Genomic DNA, 21,443 nt, shown 5'->3' on the forward strand with positions numbered 1-21,443 from the left:
GAACCAACAAACAAAAAGATAATTTTAAACTAAGTCTAAATTCACATTTATACATGCCATGAATGAGAAGTATAGAGACTAAATAGGTTTCAGCCTACTTGAATACAAAGTGTTTTAAGTCTGACTGATGATATAATGTACTGGAGAGACTCAATGGACTCCATTCTTTCCTTATTTACAATAAAATCTACTCTCTCCTTGCTTTTCTATAAAGCTACTGCAGTTTATTTTAACTTTATAGTCCATGACTCCTTGTTGTTTACTCTTACCCATGAGAAATTGTTCTGAATGTAGTAAGCAGTGACTGACTCACATCTAGTCAGCTTCCACAGCAGCCAGACGGAGGGCAAGCAGAAGAACTGGTGATAAAAATAGGCTTTGATGCTGAACTCTGCAAAGCAGACTGTGGAGGCACTAACAAAGTTCCTCTTGGGAAGATTATTTCTCCTGCAGAATGAGTGAAAAGGAACTGCTATTTTCACACTGTAGAGGGAGGTGCAGGCTTGCACTGAGCTGATTCAGTGGTGAAAAGAAAAACGAGAGATTAAAGGAAAAGAATCAACACACAAAGGAAAGGAAAGAATTGGAGTGATAACATTTCTGCTTATTTTCAATCACTATGTGAATGAAATTACTTAAATACTTAAGGTTAAATTTTTAATTTCAAGCCTACATTTGGGTCATGCTTACGTTTGACTTTATTTTGTTCTACTAGCCCAATACTTGTAGCCTTTAACAATAAATTTTATTTAACATTTAAATTGTAGATCACGATACTTAAAAAAGAAAAACACCTTTAACTGCTAAGGATGTAGATGGAAATCACCATGTGATAAGCTTCCTAATTATGAGCGTCTGCATAACAAAATTATTTCTTATAGATTTTGACTATGAAAAACTAGCAGATGCAAATATATATTCATTTATATTTATGTCCAGAAAATACTCTTTTTGGTATGAGGTATATAGTTATGTGGCTATTGAATCTTCATATTAAATGAGTTTTCTCTGTTACCATGTATTGACCTTAACAGATTCATAGGTAACTTAGAAATGAAAATGCCTCTAAATTTAGCATTGCTTAATATATATTTTATCACTTGATTATTATTAAATATGCTATGATTTATATGATTAAATATTATATTGTTATAAACTGTATATCCATACAATGTAGAACTTTTATTTATTTTTCTCTGTTTTTATGATGTAAACAAAACAGCAGTTACAGAAAACGAAACATTGGCATGCCCTTCTAATTCAGTCACTGTTTCTTTTCCCTAGTTCCCTTATTATTGTGCCCATATTCATGCATCTTTTAAATTGCTGCTTTCTTAATAGACAAAATGTTATACCTCACCTTTTTCACTTAAAATTATGTTAAAACTGTTTTTCTGCTTGCTGCATGGATTCCTCATCTTAATGTAGATAATCAAAGATTTTGTAAAATGAGGTATTACCTGTGGAAGGCTGGCTAACTAGTCATGTCCACAACATTCCACCCACCTTGCAAAAATTTTCACTGTCCCCTCATTTCACAGGCTGGGACACCCAGTTTGTTCCCTGTCCCAGAATTAATTGAATACTGGGATATCAATTCATCCTATCAAACCTGAGAGACATCTGTGATGCTAAAATAGCAATTTATTCATTTACAAGGAGAATTAAGAAGTAAAGGTACAAGCCTATCTCCTTGTGCTTGCTTTGGCCTATCACATTCTCTCCCTCCAGGCAAGCTGCATAGGAGGTTGCTTGATTAGAATGGACCACAAACATGGAGTCCCTAATGCAATTAAGTGCCTGTCCCCACAATAGCTTCCAGCACTTCTAAGCAATATAATAAAGTCCTAAACAGTACTGCATGGGAAGACCTGTTTTGTCGGGAAGACTTCTTCCTTTTTGTCATTTCCACTGGGGAGCAATCCTGTCGTCAACTGACACATTCATTAGGAGTGTCAATAAGTTCACTCTGGTTACAGTTATATTTTTTGGACCTGGGAGCCATTCTCCATCTTCTGCCTTGATCCCTTATGCTTTGAGTTTTTTCTGCCTCCTTCTTGCAAAATTATCTTTTTTCTTTAATCTTAGTTATTGAGAAGCACCTCACTGAATATACCCATGTGCCCCAACTATCCCTTCCAAATGGCAGTATAGTATTCCATTGAGTTTCTCTATCGTTAGCCATTTGCTGTTTTTCCTTCCCCATCCTATGAAATTATGATGCGTGCCATTTTTTTCTTCAGAATTTTTCAAAAGAATAAATTCCTAGGAGTATTAGAAAATCAAAAGGAGAAGACTATGTAACTTTTTATATTATTGCCTAATTACTTCAGAAAATGGTTTGAGCAATTTATCCTGAAGCCAGCAAAATACAGCAATTTCAAAATAATCTCACCATTAGTCATTTAAATTTCTCCAAAATTTTAATATGTTAATAGGAATACAACTATAATATGTCACTCTTTGAGATTGAATTTTTAATTTCTACTGAAACCGGTCACTTTTGCATGTCTCATTATTAATTTTTCCTTGTTAAATCAGATTACATTCTTTTTTCTTTTTTTTTTTTGAGAATCTGATATTTAGGTTATCACTTTCTATGAACTCTTTATATGATACAGATATTGTTTCTGTCAAAAAAGAGGCTAAACTTTCCTAATTTGTTGTTTTAAAATATCCAGGTATGCTCTTCTATGTTTTATAAACCTCTTCACGTTGTGTCCTGATCACTCATCATATTTTAATCTTTACTTTTTTGATAAAATCTTCCTCATTCACTTCCCCACTGTTCCGAAATACCTGATTTGTCATATGTTAAATTATTTTTTAATGTTTATTTACTTTTGAGAGAGAGAGACAGACAGGACACGAGTGGGGGAGGAGCAGAGAGAGAGACGGAGACACAGAATCCAAAGCAGACTCCAGGCTCCCAGCCATCAGCAAGCACAGAGCCCGACCCGAGGCTCGACCTCAAACTGGAAGATCATGACCTGAGCCGAAGTCGGACGCTCAGCCGGCTGAGCCACCCAGGCGCCCTGTGGTATGTTAATATAAATTATTACATAAAGCTGGTTTTCCTCTCTAGTATTGCTTAGGAAATTTATCGACCATCCTTAGTAAGGAATAAATTCCTGCCGCTCTGGTTGTACCGTATGCAAGTAGAGTTGTCCCTGAAAGAAGCAGCTCCATTGCAAATCAACGCCAAAAAATCAAAACTTTCTCTGTGAATTTTGATTGAAGCTCATATTAAAAACTGCTATCTGTTCTCTTTGTTCATTATGTTTTAATATGTAGGACCTGTCTCTCTCTCTCACAACTGAAGTAACACAGGCCTGGATTTCAGTTGTTTCAGAGAATTATTGCCTATCTTTTTGAAGTGTTCTCCACAAAACTCTCAAAAGTGATTTATTTCGATTGAGACTTCCTGGGTTTCTTTTTTTGAATGCATATCATATCACAACATATTATATCACATTATATTATATATTACATAATATGTTTAGTCACTTAAATTCTTTTGCATTTTGGCTTTCATCTCAGTATTATAAGATGGAAACTTAAAACCAATAATTATATGTTAAAATATGCTAAAGATAATATTCCTCAAAGTACAGTAAATTCTCTGTTATTTATATCACCTAATCAACACTACAGATTTTAAAAAAATGGATGGAAGGAGGGAAGAAAAGAGGGAGCAAGAGAGAATGAAAATAGAATTTATAATTATAGTTGTATAACTTTTTGCAGCATATAAATGAAACATAAATTATATTTCATATATTATTTGTAAATGACTGCTGTTTGCACTTCTAAGATGCAAAGCTCTCTGCCATTTCTGATAATAAATATCACACTTAGACACCCTGCAAGTGTAAGGTATTATTTTGTGTATCTCCCCTTTGTATTCCCAAATTCTAAAAACAGGAATGTATAGGTTTAGATATATATTGCCCAGGGCAACAAAAAGGGCCTTTCAGGTATGCAAAGACAAGTCTTTTCCTGTTAGCCTGGTCTTGTCTGTTTCACTAAAACTCATGTCTATATCTTTAGATTGCCACAATGTTCATCAGCAGTAACACAGTAGTGTATAGGGAAACAGAAAGCGAAAAAAATTTAGAAGAGCAGAAGACTCTGGATTATTTGTTCTGAAATAATTAAGACACCTAAAATATTATTATAATAGGGAGATTTGGTTACAATGTCTCACTCTTAGTGTAATATGTGTAAAAAAGGGGGTTGGGGGTAAGAACAGGGTGGAGAAAGCAGTGGAATGTTGTGATTCTTACACTACCCCTGGGTAAGCCCCAAAACCATGTTTAAAGTTCCTGGTATTCACCTAATGTAGTCAAATTACTTTGGAGGACAATGATTTTTAAGTCTTTACCACCCTCAACAAACATACTTGAAGGTGGAATTTCACACTTAGAGATTACAGCAAAGTTTTCCAGTTAAGACACTTGGGCCAATACGTGGCTTTGTTTGCAACAGCAAAAAAAAAAAAAAAAAAAAAAGTATTATTTACCTTATGAACATGGAACCAACAGAAAGTATTAAAAGTTATCGAGGGGGGGCACCTGGGTGGCTCATTCAGTTAAGCATCTGACTTTTGATTTCAGCTCAAGTCATAATCTCACAGTTCGTGGGTTTGAGCCCCTCAATAGGCTCTGCACTGACAGTGTGGAAACTTCTTGGGATTCTCTCTCTCTCTCTCTCTCTCTCTCATTCCCTCTGTCTCTTTGCCCCTCCCCACATGCATGTACATGCACTCTCTACCTCTGTCTGTCAAAATAAATAAATAAACTTGAAATAAAAGTTATAGATAGTTACAGCGGATTTTATTATTTTGGATTTAATATGCATCCTAAAACCCTAATTGAAAAAAATGTTTTAATAAGAGAAATCTGTCAAAAACATATACATATAAAGAGCTTTGGTAACAGCATGTAACTTGAATTCTCAAAGGATATGACTTGCCCCTAAACACCCTGTAGGAAGTGATTTTTCTAATCTGTTCCTGTTTTTAAAATATAAGATATTAATAGTCACACCATAAACTATCTGAAAAAGATACTTTATTAAATGTATATGACCTTCAGTTAAAGGAAACAAAATGTCAGCCTTTAGATTTTATGCAATATTGCATAATTTTCCCATTAATATTTTCATCCTGCCTTTTTCTAAATGTTCTAACTTCAAATTGAAGGTTGAGTTAGAAGGCACAGAGTAGAAGTTGCACAAACTGTTGCCAACCTAATCTTTTAAAAAGTGTTTTCAACAATGAATCTCTATTCCCAACCACCTCTCATCTAAACTACTTCTCAGGATCCTAGAGTTTCCAAAATCTGGACCTAACTTTTCTACTTTATTCCCAATAATCCTCAGTGGTCTTCTTTTCTTCCAGTTGGGCCTATTAAATTCATTCATTCAATAAATATTTGTTGAGCATTTATCATGTGGCAGGCATCAAACCATAATGTAGTGGTAGCACGGACTCCAGAATCAAACCACATTAAAATACAAACTAAAATGCCACCTACTATGAGATTCTTTAACCTCCATTTGCCTCTGTTTCCTTATCTGTCAAAAAAGGGTATTATAGTATCATGTTTTTTGTAAAGATTAAAGGATATAATACATGTGAAGTACATAGAACACTTCTTGGCACATAGTAAGCCCTCAATAGACATTAGGTGTTAGGGGCACCTGGGTGGCTCAGTCAGTTGAGTGTCCAACTTCAGCTCAGGTCATGATCTCATGGTTCATGAGTCTGAGCCCCACGTCAGGCTCTTTGTTGACAGCTCAGAGCCAGGAGCCTGCTTAGGATTCTGTGTCTCCCTTTCTCTCTGCCCCTCCCCCTGCTCTCACACACACATTCTCTCTCTCTCTCTCTCTCAAAAATAAATATTTTAAAAAATTAGAAAAAAACATTAGGTGTTATTAGAGAGTGCATAGTATTTAAGAAAAACACAAAATTACAGCAAAATTGAGTAAGTGCTATTCCAGGGGAAGTACAGGGTGTTATGGCAGGTCCAAACACAAAGCAACTACATTGTCAGGAAAGGTTTCCCAGAAGAAGTGACATTGAATGTGAGTCCTGAAATATAAGTTGGAGTAAGCATAAAGGAGTGGTCTAGGCAAGGAGAGCTATACATGGAAAGGCCCAGGAGCACATTAACATGGTACTTTAGAGACACTGAGCGAGATTCAGTTGGGGGGTAGGGTGGCAGGATCCAGGTCCAGAGTCTTAAAGACAATTTCAACTTTAGACCAAGAATAATGAGAAGCAATTTGGGGAACTTTAGGAAGAAAGGCAATGTGACCATATTTCGGTCTGAAAATAAATAGCTGCAGCCTGGAGAATAGATTGGAGGAAAAAAGGGAGAACAGGATCAAAGACTAGATAAAAAGCGTAGTCCTTGCAAAGTCTTTCTTTACTGCTTGAGCTCTCATTGATCACCACTGATCACTTTCTTTCTTCTAAACTCCAATAGCACTTTTTTTTTTTTACTGTGGCAGTATGCCTTTAATCCATAGGCTTACCACAGTGTTAATATCCGAGAGGAGACAGAATGAGAGAAGAAATAGTCATCTGCCTTTCCAAGCACAGCTCCAAGAAAGACTCACAACTGTACAGGTGTTGTAGGTAAGATTCCTAGAAAGTAATCCCTGAGATTGAGTTTAGTGTATGGGGGGTATTCATAGAAAAAAGGAATACCCATGGGATCGACATTTATGGAAGAAAGGAAAATGAAGCAGGAGTGAGGAGAGGAAGAAGTCAAGCGACAGCCTCAACCAACCCCTTTGGAACCTTTGGAGCTAGAATGGCCTTTCAGATGGCAAAGGCTTTATACTCCACATCAATCAACTATTGGCTATAGGACTTCTTGTGTGATTCTCTGTAACTGAGGCAATCTCTGAAAGCTATTTATAGATAGTCCCTTCAGCAGCTGAGCCTCAGTCCTTCACTGAAAAGGGATTCGGGTGGTGTATCAGAGTGTCACCACATTGGGATAAGATAGCCCGAACTCCTTATTCAAAAAACCTGACCATCAGGTCAACCCATCAAAATCTTCATCACACTTTACACATGGCCATCTTATCATACCGCCTAGTAGCCATGACCTCCTTCTCAGAATAAAGATGAATTTCCAGTGTAGAGAGACAAGTGAAGAGGACTAAGGGAGGAAAAAGAAGAAGCTGTGTTTGTACTGAGCTCCAAATTTAGCTAGAATATTTTGGGAAAATATGTCCAGGTATATACGTCAGATAGGCAATTGCTGTTGGAGGGCTATTGTCATCAACTAGCTAGAGATACACAATGCTGTGAACTCCTGGAGTATTTAGATACTGAACTTCAACTAAACTGAATATAGCATTCCCCCAGGCTATGCATGGGACAACTATTTTACTACCCAATGCTCTCATTCTTGAGGAGATAGATAGATAATTGGTAGATAGATAGATAGATAGCTATACAGATACATACACACACACACACACACACACACACACACACACACACACACTTGACCTATTAAATGGTGTTCTCAAAATAGGAAGCAGATATTACCTGTGAATGAAGAGTTGATTGCGTGATCCAGTTTGCATCTGTGGCTCAAATTTAAAAGTGAAAAAGGAATATAATCCACTCTTAGAAGATGTCTATGTCCCTTAGAATACCATAAATGAAATATCTGTGACAATCTCTCAACTTTCTTTGATTCTTTTGCTGGGGCCCTTGTACTCTTGAAGAGAAGAGTGAGAAACCCCAATTCTTTTTTTTTTTTTAGAGATAAAGAGCATAATTGGGAGAGAGAGGCAGAACAGAAGGGTGGGGAAGAGAGAGAGAGGGAGAGGAAGAATCTCAAGTAGGCTCCGTGTCACCATGGATCCCAAAGCAGGGACTCAATCCCACACTTTCCCATTGTCCCACTTTCCCATTGAAAGTACTGACAATCGTGGGATCATGACCTGACCAAAATCAAGAGTAAGACGCTCAACCGACTGAGCCACCCAGGCACCCCAAGAAACCCCAATGTCTTCCAGAAACTATTGCAACAGTAAATCTGTGCTGGTATGAGAATGTCCATCCCCAAGACCTTAGGCCAATTCAGAGGGAATGTGCAATCTAATCCACATTTGAGAGAACATTAGGAAAATGGTCTTCCAGACCCACTTAGAGCAGTTTAAGTATTTGGTAATACTCTAGCCATTGGGACACTTAGGTAGCTTTTTGATTCCCCATGATCCAGATATGTCAAAAAATGTAGCCTTGTATGACTGCCTTGGTTTTGTGACCCTAGCGCTACTATACCATCTCATCTCTGAAGAAACTCCAATAAATGTATCTTTGAGAACTTTGGGTTTGAATGTCTGTGATAGATTTTGTTACATGAATTTAGCTAATGCTGAAAACTACATTTCCCAAAATTCTTTTCCCTCTATAGTACAAAGTTAGAGTTGACCAAAAGAGGAACTACATGAGAAGTTAGGAAGGCAAAAATGAAACAGAAGTCATTACCTTTAGAAGGTCATTGCAGTCAGACATGGTGACAAAAAAAAGACACAGAGTATTAGTAGGTGCTAGCTTTTCCTCCCCTGCATTTGACTCCTTCCCACCTGCTTTTTCTGCTGGCCAACTGTGACTCCATGCCCTCTACCAGGTACTTGACTGTAGATCCATGGAAGAAATACCTAAATGAAGGCAATAACTTCCTAGAAGCTGCAATTTCCGTAGATCTTACCTTCACTTTGACATCCTGAAGGACTTGGCTTCTTGATTTTCCCTGCAGGCTTCAACTTGTCCACCAGACAGGTATTGTACTGGTGTGATGAAAGTACTGACTGGTGATGATCTTTCTGAGTTTCTAACTCCTTTCTTCCAGACTTTCATTTCCAAAGTTCCTTTCACGTTTAACAAATCCCGTATTCTTATAAATTATATAGTGGCTTTATTATTCTGAAAGAAGCTTGAATGATATCTTTTCCAGCCAAGTACGTTAGAGAAATTGGATAAGATATTAGGGTCTACAAATGATAATTATCTTTCAAGAGTGGAAGAGCTTCTTCACCTCAATCTCACCCATACCCTGCCTTGCATCTCCTTCTCACATCATAAAGAGGGCCCTCCATCATCTCCATAGAGGAATCACCTCTGTAAGGGTCCCTCAGATTGAGGTGTACTCTGCCTGTGCACGTATTTCTAGAGAAAGCTATTGATGGCAATAACTAATTACACAATATACAAGACTGCATATATTTCCTATAAACATTGCCTCTAAGGTCTGGATACATTTACCTGAGAGGTCTTAAAACTCTTCTGTGACCTGATGTCCTTAACAAGGAATAGCGCACATGACAAGAGAGCTAAGCATACATCAGGTGCAGTGTATCATATTCTTCTTAGAAAGTTCAACTCCAGGGGCGCCTGGGTGGCTCAGTGGGTTGAGCGAACGACTTTGGCTCAGGTCATGATCTCGTGGTCCGTGAGTTCGAGCCCCGCGTCGGGCTCTGTGCTGACAGCTCAGAGCCTGGAGCCTGTTTCGGATTCTGTGTCTCCCTCTCTCTGACCCTCCCCCGTTCATGCTCTGTCTCAAAATAAATAAACGTTAAAAAAAAATTTTTTAAAAAAAGAAAGTTCAACTCCATATCATATATATATAGCAGGTTCATATAAGGCAAGAGGAATCTATAAAATTATTGATGTACAAGGTTATTCATGCCTGAGGGTCTCTGTTCAAAGACTGACATGGCCCTACAACCACAGCTAGAAGTGAAAAACTTCATCAGTGGGTGAGAAGAGGCAAACGCTTGAACCAAGAAGCATCTGAAGGAGCTCCAGAACTACTAGAAACAGCCCTGAAGAATCAAGGTGTTGCTTGCACTAATATGAGGCCCAGACAATGTAACCTGGTTAGATCCATTCAAGATCCTGACTATGACCCATGAGGATGTCTGGTAATCCTTTTTCTGACAGAACTTTCTGATGCAAACCACTATTTATAAGGTTTGCATCTAGAAGCAAAGAAGGCTCAGGATGCCCTGGGAAAAACTATACCCTAATCCCTCAGAGTTCATTAAAAAGGGTTTGACCTAGCCCTTCCCCTTCATATACTTTTAGCACAATTCTCAGTGCTTCCACCACAATGGGGCACAAAGTATTCGTTACATTGAATCACATTCTGCTTCAGAGCCTGCTGCCTTGCCGATTAAAAAGGTGTTTCCTCTCGGGGCACCTGGCTGGCTCAGGCAGTTAAGTGTCCCACTGTTGATTTTGGCTCAGGTCATGATCTTGAAATTAGTGAGGTTGAGCCCGCATCTGACTCTGCACTGATGCTTGGGATTCTCTCTTCCTCTCTTTCTGTCCTTCCCCTCCTCTCAAAAGTAAATAAATAAACTTTAAAAGAAAAGGTGTTTCCTTTCTATAAACGACCTGGCAATATACAGTGAGACCATATACAGTGACTAGCCTTGTATTTCTAGAATACTTCCCTCAAATTCTTCAATGTCTTAGTTCATCCCTTCCTACTCACTATCCACACAGATGGAGGTTAAAAAGAGTGACCAACCAGACACAGAAAGAAATGTCCATGGCTACATATCAAATAATTAATATGACTACATCATCCATCTTAAAACAGAGAAACTGGCCTTTCACAATTTGTATATTCCCCTCTTCAATAAATATGTATTTCATGTCTACTGTTTTCCTTTATACCTAGCATCACCATAACTTTTGGCTCGGTCAATTCCTGGAAGAAATCCAAAAGAACCCAAAGGAGTCATGGACATCTCCTGATGCAAGGCTTCTGTGGTTTTCATATCCACTATTACTTAGGCCGCATAGCACGCGAGTCTTCAGCTTCTGGAACCAGCATTGTCCTGACTTCCGACGGATTGCCAATTTCTATGTCTATGACCACCTAAGTCAAATCCTCCAGCTACTTCCCATAGTCTGTCCCCCTCAAAGAATTTCACCAGACCTTTCACCCAGGCTTCCATTATATGGCAAATGGAATTGCTCCATTCATCCTTTACTTTACCATCATCATCATAACACCTTCCATCTCCTTCTTCAGATAAGTTCCTGCCCTTTAACTGAAATCTTGAAGATATCAATTTCCCTAGGCCCTTCTCAAGTGCATGTTTTTGGCAGGTAAATGAGAGAGTTTTTGCCTAATGACTCTATTCTGGTAAAATAGGAGATAAGATCATCTTCTAAAAGGGAAGGGAGGGCAAAGATCGGAGCAAAATGTCATCCTTCATCTTCAATTCATCAGGAAGTCCTATTTGCTCTGATTTTAAAATATACCTTGAATCTAACCACTTTTAGTTACCTCCACTACTAACATATTAGTGTAAGCCAGCATTATGTTTTGCCTGAATCTACTAAATGAGCATTCTGACTGCATCTTTTGGCCTCTTCCACATAAGCAACTAGGATGACCTTTTCAAACCATGTATCACAGCACTTTCTTGCTTAATACACTTCAGTGGCATCCCATCTTTCTTTAGGTAAAGACAGAAGCTTTACAATGGCCCTCTGTGATTGGCCTTTACCTGTTTCTTAGACTTATATGGCAATATGCTGTTCATAGCTTTCTGACACAATGGCAGTAATAGCCATCTTTCAACTACTTGAAGCCACAATAATTCCTTTTATCAGAAGGAATTAGGATAGATGTACTTTATCCCTCCTTTACCTAGTTATCTATTTCCCTTTACCATGTCAGATCAACAATAATTTCTCAAGAAAGAACTATTATACTCTTATAGTACCATGTACTTCTTCCCTATAGTAGTTACCATACTTTCAGTTTTCCCTTAATTATGTTTTCCATTAATTATTTTAATTAATTATTTTCCATTAATTATTATCTTATTTACATTTGATTATATCAATAGTTACATTATTATATCATATTTATCGATAATCTATAAGATAATTTGTGGATTCTTGTATAATGTCTTTCCCCCACTTAGCTTGTAAGCTGAGTAACAGTCGTACCATGATTATTTTTGCTCACTGTTGTATTCCCAAGTTCTAACCCAGAGTCTAATACATATATGGTAGGTACTCAATAAGTACCTGTTAAACCAATGAAAGCTTAAATTGACAATCTTGAACACTAAGAAAGACAATACAAAGAGCAGATTCTGTGGCTCTTCATAAGAGATATGTACCACCCATCACTACTTTCATCACTACTTTCTAGATTTCTGACCATAAAGTAGGGGACTTCTACTTCCAGTTTTACCATTCTTGCATCCAAAATTCATTTTCACTAATCTCTGTACACTTGACATTAAAACTCCACTCTGAACTCAATGCTTTGCAACTTACCCCAATTGCCAGAGACAATGAGCCAAAACACACAGGAGGGAATGATTTGGACTTTGCCATTATTATAGCCAGCCCTGGCACCGCATCCAATGGAGACAGTACTTAGTAAAGAAAACACATATGAACAAGCACTGACGTGAATCTCTTATGTAAGGTCCAGGGGTTTTTGTTGAGGCACCACTCCATGGCCAGAAATGGCGGTTATGTTGCCTACAGAAACAGGGGTTGAGTCCCTATAGAATAATGAAAGTGAAGTCATTTGAAGTGGGCATGATCATTAGAACATACTTTTGAGAGCAAGCCAAGAATCAGAAAGAGGAAACCAAATACCAAAGTCTAGTTCAAAGGACAGAAGCAGAACTGTAATCTGGAATGGAGCCACAGTAAGAGGCTAGATGGACAATGGCATGAATGGGTGCAGATCAGGAAGCAGGGAGTTGTGTGCAAAATAATCATAGTGAACAGATCAGAATAGACAAATACCTGGGGCCATGGCCATAAATGACTGATTTAAGGCACAGAGGTGGAACAGAGCATCCCACCAAAGAGATTTGATACCTAGGTTTTCTAGGGAAAACCTTGGGAAAGTCTTCCCTTCCTTGAGAAGGAAAGCCTGGGTGTTTATGCAGGGGTCAGAATAAAAATCTCTCCAACCAATTTCCTTTAATTCAGGCCCCTCACATATTCAACATGTGATCCACACCCAATAACAATTAAGCTTTAGTACCAGGGAGGCTTCGGGGAGCTTCAGGTACTATAGCCCTTCTCATATCAGGAGTGCTAAGTCCTCCAGCTTCATTGCCATCTTACTTCTTTCTCCCACTGAATTCTCGTGTTGACCCAAGTTATGACCTATGATTTGTCTTCTAGCTTTTGACCTAACATGTATTCCTTGCATTTGACAACAGATTCAGTTTTATCAACTTTTTTCTTGGGCAATGCTTTATACCTATTCTTTTGCTTCCTTTTTCTTCTAGCTATTTCAGATAATTAACTAATTTACCTAATATTTACTGCCTCTGGAGTCCCTTCTCTAGCTTAAATTTGAATGGCTGATTTCTCTACCTAATCTGCTCTAAACCTTTCCACTCTTAGAGTAGCAAGGGCAGGACTTATTGAATATACAACTTAATATGCATTTAATTATTATCTTATAAATATTTGTCCAATTCCTTGCTGTTTCTTGCATATGAGACTATTTTACTAAGTAAATCTTAACTTTCTTTAGGAATGAGATTGATTTTATACTACCTCTCTCATACTGATAATACTGAGTACTTTATCAATATATTGAGTTTGAAATAATAACAAATTATAGGTGAGGTACAATGGGTATGGCAATGTTTAACCTCATTCAAAGAAGCCTTGCAGAGAAGTTAAGTGCTACCAGATCCCATTCAACACTTCTACAATCAAATTTAATAAAGTATTATAATCTTAATAAGTAAGATATGTATATATATCCTATACAAATAATGTATTTGTTTTTAAAGAATGTTTATTTTATCAAACCTTGGAAATTTATCATTGGAAACATGCTCAGAAATTATTTAACATAATTTTCTGATATATTAGAGAGTACCACCTTAATATTGATCTCTAACCTATGAGGACAATGATTAAAACATAACTTATTGAGAGAAGCCAAAGACAGCTTTCCTGAAAAAAAAAATGGCATTCAAGACAAACTGATTTGTAGGTATGAGTGAGCTAGGTGAAGGGGGCACACAAAGCATGGGGTAAAGGCAGGGGGAGGAGAGGCAGAGTGTCCACTGAGTTTGAATAACTGAAACAAAGAGTAAAGGGAGAGTAAGGGCACAAGATATCCTAGAAGTGGCCAAAATTTGAAAACCTTGTCGAGAATTATGGACTTTATCCTAGGAACAGTGAGAAGCCATTGACAGGTTTTATGAGTAGCATAATATAAGAAGATTTGCACTTTTTTAAAAAAAAGTCACTGTGGGGACACCTGGGTGGCTCAGTTGGTTAAGCGTCCAACTTTGGCTCAGGTCATGATCTCACAGTTCATGAGTTTGAGCCCGTTGTCGGGCTCTCTATCAATGTGGAGCCTGGAGTCTGTTTTGAATTCAGTATCTCCTTATCTTTCTGCCCCTCCTCTGCTCACGCTCTGTTTCTCTTTCTCTCTCTCTCTCTCTCTCTCTCTCTCTCTCTCTCTCTCAAAAATAAATAAACATTAAAAAAATTTTAAAGTCACTGTGGACTTCTGTTTCTAGTCAAGATGAGTAACCAGGTTTAGGTTTACCCTTCTGCCTGAAATAAGTAGAAAAAATGGATAACATCTGTAAAATAATGGCTTTGAAGATATTGGCTATCAGTCTATGAAGGACATTTGTCCCCTGTCAAATGAGAACAAATAAGGTAAGCTATACTATCCCCAGCTTACTGCCTAGAGAAAGGTTTCAGGCTGCAGTGCAGGAGAAATAACCCTGAATTGAAGAGAAGGAGCTGGGAGTCTGAGGAAGTCAAGTAGGCTAGAAGTGGCAGAGAGAAGAGAAAGCATGGAGAAAGAATTCTAGGGATCTCCAGAGAGTGTCTCTTGAATATTCAGTTAAGTATTCATTAACACATACATGTGAGGAAACTATCTGAAGCTGGGGGAGAAAGGATTAAAGGAAGAGTATTCATAGCTCAATATGGACTAAGATAGTGCATGTTCCCAACAGCCAGAGTGGAAAGCTTTAGGATACTGAGAAGATTATTGCCCCAGTGATTGGTAAGATTTCATCATAGACTAAATCTTGTCTGGTCCTATCTAACACAGCTTAGCGGCAAAATTTCTTAGAACTAGTAATAATAAGCAAATCTTAAAAGCTGCCAGAGGAAAAAGACATATGATACAAGACCAAAGATAAAGATGAGAGTGAATTTCTTATCAGAAGGAATTCAAGCTAGAAGATAGTGGTACAACATCCTAAAAGTATTGAAAGAAAAAAAATCAACCCAGAATTCTTTACCTTGTGAAAATATTTTTCAAAAACAAAAATGAAATAAGGACTTTTTCAGACATAAAACAAAGCTGAAAGAATTCATCACCAGCAGACCTTCACTGTAAGAAATAGTAAAGAAAGTCCTTCAAGAAAAAAGGAAAATAATACCAAATGGAACCTAAATCCACATAAAGGCATGAAGAGCATCAGAAATGGCAACTACATGGGTAAATACAAGGACTTTTTCTTGGAGAGTGATGTTAGCAAGATGATGGAGCAGAAGATACCAGTCTTCATCTCTGTACATAAAAGAACAATTAGATAGTGATCCAGGAATGAAAATAGCCCTGGGAGAACTCAGAGTCAAATTAAAAACCTATAGCAACTTAGTGGAGCAAAAAAAAGGGGGGGGGGAATAACTGTACAAGAGGATCACTGGTGAGATTGGCACAGCTGAGATATCTGGAGGTGGCTAGGAACAAAGCAGAAGGATGGAGGCTATCAGTAGCAATTCTACAGTGGCAGGTGCCACTGTGATCCCTAATGGCCACCTCTGTGGAGAACCCTGGGAGACTTTGCTGCTGATTATCTCAACAGCCCTTGCAACAGCGGTGGACTCTCTGCAGCTTTCATAGCGGAGGACCCTCTAGTATTCATCAGCAGACTTCAATGTCCTGGTCCACATGGAACACCCAAATCTTTTCCATTGTAGTGACCAACAGCCATAGCAGCCAGGGAGAATCCCAGAAAGAGAGATGCTGCTCTACCTCCCTCCCACAAAGAAATTGCTGTTGTAATTCCCCAGAACTGGGGCTGCCATCTTCCCTCCAACCTTGCACTTGCCCTGTACCCAACATTGGAGCATCTAAATATATAAAGCAAATATTAATAGATATGAAGGGAAATAGACTACAATGCAAAACAGTAGGGGACTCAATCCCCCATTTTCAACAATGGATGGACCATCTTGACGGAAAATCAACAAAGAGACATTAGACTTGAGCTACACTTTAGAATAAGGCTAACAGACATACAGAACATTGTATGCAATAGCAGCAGAATACACACTTTTATCAAGCACACATGTAACATTCTCCAGGCCATAATCCTTAAGCCACAAAACAAGTCTCAACAAATTTAAGAAGACTTAAATCATATCAGCCTCTTTTTTTTAACCACAATGTTATGAAACAAGAAATCAGTAACAGGAGAAAACTGGAAAATTAACAAATGTGGAAAGTATATCTACTCCTGAACAATCAATAGTTGAAAAATTAAATCAAAAGAGAAATTTAAAAATATCTTAAAACAAGTGAAAATGGAAATACAGCATAGCAAAACTTTTGGTATGTAGCTAAAACACTTGTAAGAGGGAAGTTTATAATGATAAATGTCTACATTAAGACAAAGAAGATCACTAATAATCTAACTCAAGGAACTAGAAAAATAAGAACTAAGCCCAAAGTTAGCCAAAAGAAGGAAATGACAAAAATCAGAGCAGAAATAAAATACAGACCAGTAAAACAATACAAAATATCAACAAAAAAGTAAGAGCTGGTTTTTGAAAAGATGAACAAAATTGACAATCCTCTACCTAGACTAAGATAAAGAGAGAAGACTCATATAAGTAAAATAATATATGAAAGAGGAAACATTACAACTAATAACCCAGAATACTAAGAATCATCATAAGAAATGATTAATATTTATATACAATTAATAGTTAATAATTACATACCCACAAATTGGGTAACCTAGAAGTAATGGATAAATTCCTAGAAGCAAACAATCTATGAAGCCTGATTCATGAAGAAATAGAAAATCTTAACAGACAAATTACTAGCAAGGAGATTGAATGAATAATCAAAAATTATCCAGCAAAGAAAAGTCAGGGACCAGATGGTTTCACTGGTGAATTCTACGAAACTTGAAGGGGAGGTGACACTCACAAACTCATTTTACAAGGTCAACATTACTGATACCAGAGCCAGATAAAAACACTACAAGAAAAGAAAACTAAAAGCCAATATCCCTGTTGAATATAGATACAAAAATTCTCAACAAAATGCTAGAAAATGAATTCAACAAAATATTAGAGGATTATACACCATGATCAAGTGAGATTAGGTATAGAATGAACATACCAAACATAATAAAAGTCATATATGACAAGCCCACAACTAACATCATACTCACAGGTGAAAAGATGAAATCCTTTCCTCTAAGATCAGGAACCCAGAAATAAACCCACACATAATATGGTCAACTAATCTTCTTCAGAGTCACCAAGAATACACAATAGGGAAAGGATAGTCTCTTCAATAAATGGAGTTGGGAAAACTGGGTATCTACATTCAAAGAATGAAATCGAACCCTTACACTATACAAAACAAAACAAAACTCAGGGACACCTGGGTGACTCTGTAAGTTAAGCATCTGACTCTTAATCTTGCTCAGGTCAGGTTCTTACAGTTCATGTGTTCAAGCTCCACATTGGGCTCTGTGCTGACAGCACAAAGGTTGCTTGGGATTCTCTCTCTCCCTCTCTCTCTGCTCCTCCCTCACTTGGGTGCACATTCTTTCTCTCTCTCAAAATAAATAAATAAACTTAAAAAAAAACTCAAAATGTATTAAAGACTTTAATGTAAGATCTGAAGCTGTGAAATTTTAAAATAAAAGTGAGACAAAGCTCCTTGACATTGGTGTTGGCTATTTTTTTAATTTGACACCAAAAATAAGGGCAACAGAAGCAAAAATAAATAAATAGGACTACATCAAACTTAAAAGTTTCTTTACAACAAAGAAAATCAACAAAATAAAAAGGCAACCTATGGATTGGGAGAAAATATTTACAAAGCATACATCTGATAAGAGGTTAATATCTAAAATATATAAGGAACTCACATAACTTGATAGCAAAAAACCCAAATAACCCAATTAAAAAATGGGCAAAGGACCTGAACATTTTTCCAAAAGGAAATAAATATATAAATGGCCAACAGGTATATATGAAAGTGCTCATTATTACTAGTCACTGGGGAAATGGAAATCAAACTCACAATGATCATCTCATACTTGTTAGGATGGTTATTATGAAAAAGTAGAAAGATGCCTAATTTTCGAGAGGATGTGGCAAAAAAAGAATCCTTGTATACTGTTGGTCAGAATGTAAATTGATACAGCCATTATCAAAAACAGTATGGAGATTCCATAAAAATAGAACTACTATATGATCTAGCTATCCCACTTCTGGTTATACATTGAAATAAAATCACTATCTTGGAGATATTTGCACTCCCGTATGTATTGCAACATTAATCACCACAATCAAGGTATGGAAATAGCCTATGTGACTACCATGCACATGCGCACACACACACACACACACACACACACACACCACATACACAATGGAATATTATTTAGCCTTAAAAAAGAAGGAAATCCTGCATTGCAACATGGATGAACCTGGAGGACATGATGCTAAATGAAATAAGCCAAACACAGAAAGACAAATACTGTATGATTTCACTTATATAAGGAATCTGGAAAAAAAATGTGAATTCATAATAATAGAGAGTAGAATAGTGGTTACCAGAGGCTGGAGGTTGAGGGAAAAATGGAGATGTTTGTCAGAGGGTACAAACTTTCAGTTACAAGATGAATAAATTTTGGAGAACTAATGAATGTTTAGCATGGTGACTAGAGCTAATAATAATGTATTACAACACTTGAAATTTGCTAATAGAGTAGTTCATTTTTAATTTTTTTTTAACATTTATTCATTTTTGAGAGATGGAGAGAGACAGAGCATGAGTGGGGGAGGGTTGGAGAGAGAGGGAGACACAGAATTGGAAGCAGGGTCCAGGCTCTGTGCTGTCAGCATAGCTTCAGGGCTCGAAGCCGTGGACCACGAGATCACGACCTGAGCGGAAGTCGCACACTCAACCGACTGAGCCACCCAGGTGCCCCATAATAGAGTAGTTCTTAAGTGTTCTCACCACACACAAAAAGATAATTATGTGAAGTAATGAATATGTTAATTAGCTTGATTGTGGTAATTATCTTACAATGTAAATGTATCAAAACATATTGTCTCTTTTCCTTCTTGGCTGCTTGAAACTCTGCCACCATCAGGAACAGCACAGTAACCCTTCCAACCAGGAAGTTTATGACCACCAGCTGATTACTTCAGTTGAAAAAAATGGTCATTGATGTTCTTCACTACGGAAAGGCAACTGTCAAGTACCTAAGACAGAACTTCTGGAAAACCTAGCCAAAATGTACAAGACCATAGCAGATATCATCTATGTATTTGGATTCAGAGTCCATTTTGGTGGTGGCAAGACAACTGGCTTTGGCTTGATTTAAGATTCCATGATTTATATAAAGAAAAATGAACTCAAACGTAGACTTGCAAAACACGGCCTTATGAGAAGGAAAAATACCTCAAGAAAACAGCAAAAGGAACACAAGAACAGAATGAGGAAAGTCAGGTAGACTGCAAAGCCAATGTTGGTGCTGGCAAAAAGTGAGCTGAAGACTGGAAAACAGGAGTAAAGATTCTGCAGTAGCTTTATCTGTGGTAACTGTGCAGATTTTTTTTTAATTTTTTTTTTAATGTTTATTTCTGAGACAGAGAGAGAGCATGAGTCAGGGAGGGGCGAAGAGAGAGGGAGACACAGAATCAGAAGCAGGCTCCAGGCTCTGAGCTGTCAGCACAGAGCCTTATGCGGGGCTCGAACTCACAGACTGCGAGATCATGACCTGAGCTGAAGTCGGACGCTCAACTGACTGAGCCACCCAGGCGCCCCAGACTGCGCAGATTTTTTATGAGAGGATTAATAAACTGAGAACTTTTAAAAAAATACATTGTACACCTTAAATATATTACATTTTTGTCAATCATATATCAGTAAAGATGGAAAAATGAAACTAAAAGACTTTTTCTTATTTAAATATCTTCAAAATATAACTGACTCCTTAAAGAAACAAACAAAAATAACGTATTATGGGATTTGTGAAATATGTAGAAGTAAAAATATAAGGTGAAAATAGTAAGAAGGCCAGGAAGGGAAAATAGAATTATACTGTTGCAAAGTTTTTACACTACTCATTAAGTAGTGTACAATATCATTTGAAGGTAGAATGTGATCAGTTAAAGGTGTGTAATATAAACCTTAAATAAACCACTAAAACTCTATATCTCTCTATTGTGAATAATAAGGAGTTCTAGCTAATAAGCCAACGAAGGTAATGAAATGGAGTAAAAATAACACAATTGTTCTAAAAGAAAGCAGAAAAATAAGAAAAATGGAAACAAAGATGGGACAAATAGAAAAAAACAGTAAGATAATATCAATCCAAAGATGTCAATAATCACATCATATGTAAATGGCCTAAACACTCTCATTTAAAAATGAGAGATTGTAAAAGTTGATAAAACACAAGACCCAACCATGTTAATGTATAGGTTAAAAGTAAAATGATGGAAAAAACAACAACAACAACAACAACAACACCATGCTAACATTAACCAAAAGAAAGCTGGGGTGGTCATATAAATACGAGATAAAATAGACTTCAGAACAAATAATATTACCAGAGTTAAAGAATGACATAAAATGGACAAATTCCTTGAAATACACAAACTACACAACTCATTCAAGAAGAAATAGATAAACTAAATAATTCTGTAGCTATTAAAGAAATAGAATTTCTAGTTAAAAGCCTTCTCACAAAGAAAATGCTAAACCCATATAGCTTCATTGGCAAGTTCTACCAAACATATAAGCAAGAAATAATACCAATTCTACACAAACTCTTTCAGAAAACTGATGAGGAGGAAATACTTCCCGAATCATGCTATGAGGACCATATTACTTATATCAAAACCAGAAAATGACATTATAGAAAAAGAAAACCTCAGACTAATAGATCTCATGAGTATACGTGCAAAACATCTTAACAAAATGCTATCAAATCAAATACAATAAGGGGTTCTGGAGTGGCTCAGTTGGTTGAGCGTCCCACCCTTTGTTTTGGCTCAGGCTCAGACCATGATTTCACAGTTATCTAGTTGGGGCCTACTCAGGCTCAGTGCTGACAAGGTGGAGCCTGCTTGAGCCTGCTTGGGATTCTCTCTCCGCCCC

General features: G+C 37.2%; 1 pseudogene; it reads left to right on the plus strand.

The window, feature by feature from the left end:
• Positions 1 to 18,910: 18,910 nt before the first annotated feature.
• Positions 18,911 to 19,826, plus strand: LOC106982056 (40S ribosomal protein S24-like; annotated as a pseudogene).
• Positions 19,827 to 21,443: the final 1,617 nt, after the last annotated feature.

This window comes from Acinonyx jubatus, chromosome B1 (genome assembly GCF_027475565.1).
Source record: "Acinonyx jubatus isolate Ajub_Pintada_27869175 chromosome B1, VMU_Ajub_asm_v1.0, whole genome shotgun sequence".
Lineage (NCBI taxonomy): Eukaryota > Metazoa > Chordata > Mammalia > Carnivora > Felidae > Acinonyx > Acinonyx jubatus.